This window comes from Marmota monax, unplaced genomic scaffold (genome assembly GCF_021218885.2).
Source record: "Marmota monax isolate L192 unplaced genomic scaffold, Marmota_monax_Labrador192_F-V1.1 WCK01_AAM20220418_F8-fsc00020, whole genome shotgun sequence".
In the NCBI taxonomy this organism is placed as follows: Eukaryota; Metazoa; Chordata; class Mammalia; order Rodentia; family Sciuridae; genus Marmota; species Marmota monax.
The window spans coordinates 3155831-3164202 of record NW_026692912.1 but is presented as its reverse complement, the minus strand read 5'-3'; the positions used below and the strand labels follow the sequence as shown (position 1 = coordinate 3164202).

Here is an 8372-nt window from a genome sequence, read left to right as displayed (position 1 = left end):
GATGTGAACATCAATAGAATCTATTATGAAATGAATTGTGTCTTCCGAAAAGATATAGTGAAGTCCTAACCCTTGGTATCTGTGAATATGGCCTTATTTGGAAATAGGGTCTTTGCAGATATAATCAAGTCAAGAAGAGGTTATTAGAGTGGGTCCTTAATATTGTCTCTATAGCAAGAAGAGAATGCTCCATGAAGACTCAGAGACACACAGACACGCAATGGAAGAGCCCTTGAGACAACAGGACAGAGACTGGAGAGATTGCAAGCCCAGGAACACCAAGAATTGCCACTATCACCAGAAGTCAGGAAACGGAAGACAGGGATCCTAGCTTTCAGGGGAAGCATGGTCTTGGTGATACCTAGATGTCAGACTTCTTACTTCCAGAACAGGGAGGGAATACATTTCTGTGGTTTTCTTAACCACCAGTTTGCGGTACTATCATACCCAGGCTTAAACTAAGATTGAAAGTAGAAACGTAGGAAGACCTGTGTGAGATGGAGGCTGGAAGGTTTGGATCATGTTTGAGGGAAAAGTGAATTTGGCTAAAGGCACAGCCAGCCATGGTGAATGAGGCTTGAGAGGCAGACTGGGCCAGACGGTGATGGGGTCCATTCCCAAACCAAATGAAACACAATATCCTCAGCTTTGGACTTCTTTTTCCTTGGAGGCAAAAGCATGAGTCTCACATAAATTACTACAAAGACAACATCAGAGCTGACCTCCCTCCTAGCCATACCTTGCACAGACACTGAGAAGGTTTTTTTTTTTTTTTGAAAAGTCCTGCTTCCCTGTTTGTTTTGAAAAGTGGATAACCTCCCTGCTCTCCGCCTACACTTGGAATGAATCGAAAGGCAGAATTCAGGAGTCAGCAAGATGCTATTGAAAGATAACTTTGAAGGTGATAAAACCTTGCCGGAATGCATGGGTTAGTGTGAGTGCCAAATGCATCTGACCTGGGACAGTTAAATTGCAAGAGGGTTAGTTTGCAGAGCAGATCGTCTAAGGAGGAAACACTACCACACTCCAGTTTGGAGTTGGAGGGAAGAATGCAAACAAATCCCCAGGTTTTAGATTCTGGATGGTGATGCCCACCAGGTGCCGCGGGAACAACAGCTGTCTCCACCAACCCGGGAACTCGTTGTGCCTCAGAAGGGAGGAGTCAGGGCAGGCAGGAGGCCAAAGTGCTCGAGGAAATCCAGAGACGTGGAGACAAAGCTTTCTACTCCTTAAAACCATAATACCATATCTGCATGTGTGCCTACGTGACAACATCCTGAGTGAGAGATGGCTTGAACTCAAGAGGTGTGAAGAGGAGAGAAACAGTCTTCAAGAGCCACATAAAGATGGTGGAGGTAAGAGTGAGCCCGAGGATGAGAGTAAGAAGATGTGGGATATTTTTAGCTTTGCCATAAACTTGAGGTTCTTGTAAACTCCTTCTTTTGGGTTTGGGTTTGTCAACTGGACCAAAATAATGAAAAATATGCATGTATCATATATATCATACGTTTCCATATTTCTTTACATAACATATATGATGGTATATATGATATATACCATCATATAGGTGTATATGTCTCATATATATGATTCCTCTAAGCCCATAACTAAGATGATGATCTTGGCGAGAGGGGTCCAGCTGAAATGTCTCTGGAAGGGAAGACGCTTCTCTAGTTGAACATTGGGAGAGCCAAACCCCACTGATGGAAGTCTGTTTGTCACTCAGGCTTCTAAACCTCTCACTGAGCATCCACTTCTCATCCTGCATTTGGTATCACCTTGATGTGGCCTGAGAGCGATGCCTGGGTGAATATAGATAATGATTGGACTCCTGCAGGTGTTAGGAAGGAGCCATTCTGATCCAGAATTGATGCTGTCCTTAGAGACAGGAAGCAGAGCAGAGATCCCTCTGGCCCCCAGTTCCTCTCTGTCTTGGTGGCGGAAGCAGGAAGCAGGGCCCAGGGCTTCTTGAGCTTGTGTCTGAAACTGAAGGAGCTCTGGAGAATTCCCAGAGCCCCATCCTCAGCCAAAGCCTGTTCCCTTTGTGTGCCCCCCACTCACATCCTATACCATATGAGCACTCCAAGGGCTGTATCTCTGGCTCCTCCAGAATCCATTACCCTGTTGCCTGGAGGACACCTCTACCTGGATGTCCCTGAGGAGCCTTGAACTTAACAGGTTGAAAACTAAAGTTCCTATCTTTTTCTTTTCCAATTCCCAAACCTGTTGTCCTTTCTCAGTCAATGTGACAAAATCTGCCTGGTCACCCAAGAGAGAAGCAGGGAGTCATTCCCAACATCCTTCCTCTATCTCTTCCCCTGGCCTCTGCAAATCTGCCACTGGTAACTGAGACTGGTGTCCCTGGCTCTGGACTCACCTTTACCATCTCCCTGAGAGCAGGAGCCAACAGTTTTCCTGTAAAGAAGCAGCTGGAGAATGCCAGCAGCTTTGCAGAGACGATCTCCATCACCACTACCTAACTCTCCTGCAGCACAGACAGCACACAGGTGAGTGAGCGGGGCTGGGTTCCAATAAGACTTGCCCTTGCAAGAACAGGTTCAGGCCAGAGTTGTCCCATAGGCCATGGTTTGCTGCTCCTGATCTACCTTGGGGTCAAAGTGAATTTCTTAAAAGGCAAATCCAATCCTATCTGCTTTTTGGCTTTAAGGCTTCCTGTTTCCACCCCTGTCTACCTCCACCCTGTGGGATCTGGTCTGTGGACCCTTGTCATCTGCATCTCTATCCTGATGCAGTTCTCACTTCACCCAGTTCTACTTGTCAATTCCATACCTCGGTGCACCTGTCCTTACAGCCTGAAAGGCTGTATGTCTGCCCACCACCAAGCTTCTGGGTATGTTGCTTGTCCTCCAAGACTCTACCCTGAGCCCTCCTCTCTTGACTTCATTCATCCCATTATCCATGCATTCATTTAGCATTTATGTATAAGCCACACAGTGAGAGATTTCTATGTGCCAGGAAGAGTTCATAGAAAACATAATGAGGTGGGGGGGGGGACATGAGGACCGCTTGACCTGAACCTCACTAGATAGATAGAGCCTTGAGGTATTACCTTCATATGAGGTCATCCTCAGCATTAAGAGAAGTCATTTATCATACAATTTTCAGTTGATGTCCCATTACTAGTGTCCAAGTTACACTAACGGTAATTCAGTCCTGTGACTAATAGGATAACATAACATTCTACTCTTGATGCATTAATTTGTTATATGCAAACATTTAAAACACAGCATAACTTTTGTAATCTCTTGCTTTGGTTCATTTTTAGACTATACTAGAAGTTTAGAGTAAATGAATATGAGCCCCTCTGCACTTCTAAGTGTCTATGGAATCATTGGGGAGGGGATGGGAGGTGTTTTGAGCTATTTTGTGTGTGTGTGTGTGTGTGTGTGTGGGGGGGGTTCTTGACAGTCTTCTGAGCAAAACCCTGACACATAAGCTTGCAATCATCAAGATAAAGCAGCGTAGGGCTTGCTATGAAACGGGAGCTTCCATCCACTTTCATTCCACATAGGTTGCCATGCCTCGACAGTTCCTGAGGAAATTCTGAAGAGACCCTGGCTCATAGCTGAAGCTTGGTTTTTGCAAGGTAGATATACAATGGTGACAGAGAAGGACAAGGCATCCCCACTCCTAGAGCTTCCATTACAGTGTGACTAGTGAATAAACAGTGTAGCATGAGCTTTGACAAGGAAAGACATTGTAAAAGGCAATGTGACATAGAGGGACAGATAGGTTGGGAAGATAGGGCCAGACTGTGGGCATTTCCACTGGAGATAGAGTGGCCACAGGGTTTTCCTGAGTCGTTCAATCTGCGATCTCACAACACTCATTCAGCTTTCTAATGAAGCCTGTCAAATGCCAGTTGTTATGCATTTATTTACTCATCTGTCTCTTCTGGGCACTGTGAGCCCCTCATCAGCAGAAACCCTAACTGAATGCTCCGGGGACCTGAGCCTGGGGAAAATAGCTTCTGCATGGAATCCATTGAGATACTCCCTCCAACTGCAGCTTGTGTCTCCACCACCAACCACAGTAGCAACTTGGGGAAACTGAGGCAGCGGCAGAGGGAACCTCAAAGTTCAGCACACTAGCAAACCCACTCCAAAGGCCGATGGCTGAAGGAGTCAGTTGATACATGTGCATTACATTTACCTTAGAAATTAAGGGCATCCATCTACCAGTCAATCACCAGTGGGTTTCCCCAGTCATCTAAACATCTGAAAAACAGTCCGGGAGACATTAAACATGCACACGATGTGGCTGAGTCTAGATATTTGTGGTGATGCCACTGGATAAAAATAGCCCCTCAATGGCCTTAAGGAGGACAAAGCCCCTTCAGTGCGGATGGGGGAAGGGGGTAACCTTTTAATCCTTCTTTTTAAAAAAATTTAAGCCTATTCTTTGTCTTCCAAGCATGAAGGGGATACTGGCTTGCTACAGAACATTTGGAAAAGTACAGAAAATTGCAAAGACCCTCCTAAAAATGCTTTGGCGTACTTCCTTCCAGCCTCCCAATGCTGCTCCTGCTGACAGCAGAGTGGGGAGTAAGCGCAGAGGGGAAACACAGTCTTTTTACTGATTATTTTATATACAATGAGGTATCAAAGTAGGGCCTGGCCTTTTTGCATATGCTTTTAATTTTATCTGATTATGAAAGAAATATGTTCTAATTTTGGAACTGATAAGAAAGAAGTGTCTGTCACCTATATCCTGTCCCTAAGAGATAAAGACTGTTCATGCTGTACATGCATTTCAAAAACCTATTTTCTAGGCAAATCAATATAGGTGAGATCTTGCTGGGCAGTCAGGGTTGCATCCTGAAAAATTATTTTCATGTAATTTCACATCAGAAATATTCCACCCCCCCAACCTCAAAACCTTTTTTGTAAGTGGATGATAACAACAATCCAATCCAATTCTCTGGATGGATAATTTTAAAAATGATTTTTAAGTGGTTTGGCATTTCTAAATTTTTACGACTCTGCCTCTAAACATGGTGGACATTTTCAATACAAGTTTTTGGTGTGAGTTTCAAACTGTCCCCATAAGAAAAGGAGAATCTATTTCTATAACAATATATGTCTGTATGTTCAGTATATGATCTTCAAAATATAGGTCATCGGGGAGTATAAGTTGGTACAATGGGTTTGGAAGGCTGCTGGCGTCTGCTCAATTAGCACGAGCTTACCCTTCAACTAGCAATCTCTCTCATAGGTCTATACTCAAGAAATTATTGTCCATGTCCTCAGAAAGAGGGTATGAGAATGTACATAGGGCTGGGGGTGCAGATCAGTGTAGAGGGCTTGTCTAGCTTGCACCAGGCCCTGGGTTCAACTCCCTGTACATACACGTGCACACAAAATAAGGTCAATCATGTTTTTAAACTGGAACAACCTGATTTGTCAATAATTTATCAATAGAAAAATAAATAAATAAGTTGTGGCCTATTCACAGAATAACATACCACATTGAGTTCTGAGTGTTAGGGTTCCCTAACCAAATTCATGTATTGAAACTTAATCACTAATGTGATTGTGTTGGGAGGTAGGGCCTTTGGGATTAGTGCCCTCGTAAAAGAGGTCCCAGAGTTCCCTGTCACCCCTTCCACCATGTGTAAAGTGCCATTTATGAGTCTGGAGGCAGAACCTTTCCAAACTCCATCTGCTGGCCCCTCATCTTGAACTTCCAGCCTCCAACCTGGGGGCAATGAACTTCTGTTGTTAGAAGTCACTTGGTTTATGGTATTTGGTTATAGGAACCCAACAGAGAAGACGCTACATAATTAAGAACAATGAAATATTGCTACATGCAACAAAATGCACAGATATCTCAGAAATTGTTATGCAAAAGGGCACAACACAAGAGGATGAAGACTGTGTGATTCCATTTTTACAAAATTTATAAACAGGGAAAATTGATCAGGGTAGAAATCAGAACACTGTTTCCTTTTGGATGGGAGTAGGGCAGGAGGGGTTGCTAGAAGCAGTTCTATATTTTGATCTGTGTAGTGATTGTCTCTATGTGTTCAAATGTGCAAATCTGTGACGCTATATGTTTAAAATTAATGTAGTTAACACACTTTACTATATACAGGTTTTGCAAAAAAAGAAAAAAAGTTCTACCAGTGCCAGTACATTATCTCACTAAAGGAGAACTTCAGTCACTTGTTCACGCGGTGGGCACCCTCTGGGGAGATGTTTGTGGAAAGCAACGTGTTGTAAAGATCATCCTGTTTCCTGCCGCACCTTACCCTCAGAGAGTCTATGGCTTGACAAAGAGAATAAAGTGGGCACCGTTTTCCTCTGTGCCTCGCCCCCTTCTTTTGCTCTATGCCTTAGAGACTATGGCTGTTTGTGGTCAGGCAGAGTCAGCAGGGATGGCCTGGGGGACTCCTTCACTGGAGGAGTAGGGATGCCAAGATCAGGGACCTGGTTGTCTTCTTCATTCACTGGAGGATACATGCTGAGCCAGTAAACTGGTGCCAGGCCTGGGCCATGTGCACGGATGTACAATACAGGAGCAGAGGGACCTCACACCGATCAGGATGGTTCTTAGCAGAAGACCAGGAAAGGACAAGTATAGACAAGGAGCTTGGGAGATTGGAACCTGGATGCACTGCTGATGGGAGTAAAATGGTGCAGCGCGTTGAGCAAGACGTAGGATAGCTCCTCAGCAATTAGAATCACTGTAGGATCCACCAATCCCACTTCACAGCACGTGTGCATACACACACACACACACACACACACATAATAAAGCAGGGGCATGAAGAGATATTTATACACCCATGTTCATTGCATTATTCACAATAGCCAAAAAGTAGGACCAGCCTAAATGTACGCTGATGGATGGATAAATAAAGAAAATGTGGTGTCTATATACGGTGGAATATTATGCAACCTTGCAAAGGAAGGAAATAGGGATTCTGTCACATGCTAAAAAATAAAAACATTTTACTAAGGGAAATAAGCCAGTCACAAAAAGACAAGAGATATGATTCTATGTATATGAGGTATAATACCTTGGTGACTACCAGAGTGGTCAAATTCAGAGACAGAAAGAAGAATGGTGGCTGCCAGGAGTTCATGGGAGGAGAGAATGGGGAGGTTATGTTGGATTCAGGGGATGGGAAATGGAGAAGAGCCTCAAGGTCCACCAAGGAGGACCCAAACCCTGCATTTCAATCCCACTGTCCCCTAAACTGCTGTGTGTCCATTTCTACTCTGGGTCGCAGTCTTCTTACCTGTAAATGGAAAGGATTGAACTAAAGTTACCTCGAAATTCCTTTTCTGGTGGCCCCTAGTTCATCAGGACTATTTGTTTCCAAATCTTCTTTTAAAAGATGAAAAACTAGAGAGAGTTCCTAGGTGTCCTATTCCCTCAGCCTGGTCCTGGGTCTGCCTTTCATCCCTAACATGGACCTGATCCCTAGAAGTGCTTGATTTCCACAGGTCTAGAGCAGCTACCATGATTGCAGGTCCACAGAGGCCACTTCTGAGAGCCCAGGGTCCCCAGTTTTCGCCCAATCTGCGTGGAGCGTCCTGCACATTGCCCATGGCTCCGACAGCCTGTGTGCTCACCACAGAGCCTGGCTTCAGCCTGTATTCCAACACCACCATGGTGAGCTGGCTGAGGGTACTGTATGGAGAGTGTTTTCTACTTGCCAAAACCAGGATAGTTATAATTACAGCAACAGAATTAGAGGTGTTGGGTAGCCTCTCGTTATAGTTTCCATTTCCATTTCCCTAATGCATGTGTCTTTTCCATAGAGGCAGAAACTGAGTCACAGTAAAACTAAGTGCCTTTCTCAAGATCACACAGCTGCTTAGTTGTAAATACAGGGTTCAAACCCAGTTCCCCTTCCCTCCAGTGTCCATGCCTTTAACTGCTCACAGGACCGCTGCTGTGGATCAGAATGCCTGCGGTGCTAGTCTTACGGCCCAGGAACTGTTTCCAACAAGTAGTCATCCTTCAGTGGAACGTGGCATTATCCAGGCCTGTGTCAAAGCGTTCATTTAATGGACACTAAAGATGGTCCCTACTTTCAAACATCTCTCAAAATTGGGATCATTGCTTCTCAAACTTAGAGTGAAGAATGAATTTTTATTTCTTTAATTTCCAATATGTTACACACTAATATTTTTGTAAACCATAATGAACAATAGATTATCAGAAGAATAAAAGGAAAAAAATGTGGACTAAAATTCCAAGTATTTTGTTATTTTGAGGCATTACCAAAAAATCACTCTGTCAATAGCTATAAATGCTTGCTTTCTCCCAATTTTTGCTCTTAAAATGCATCAGTAACAGTGCACAGAAAGCACCACCCACAAATCATGTTGAGGAGCAAT

The 8372-nt window shown here is 44.1% G+C and overlaps 1 long non-coding RNA gene across 2 annotated transcripts; it reads left to right on the top strand.

Annotated features, from left to right (window-relative positions):
* The first annotated feature begins 946 nt into the window (after positions 1–946).
* On the top strand, positions 947–6817 carry LOC131424454 (uncharacterized). Of its 2 annotated transcripts, XR_009227474.1 has the most exons (4): positions 947–1355; positions 2241–2507; positions 3533–3607; positions 6115–6817. It is a non-coding gene; the product is annotated as an uncharacterized LOC131424454 (long non-coding RNA). The 2 variants fall into 2 exon arrangements; XR_009227473.1 differs by having other exon boundaries at positions 3533–6817.
* Positions 6818–8372: the final 1555 nt, after the last annotated feature.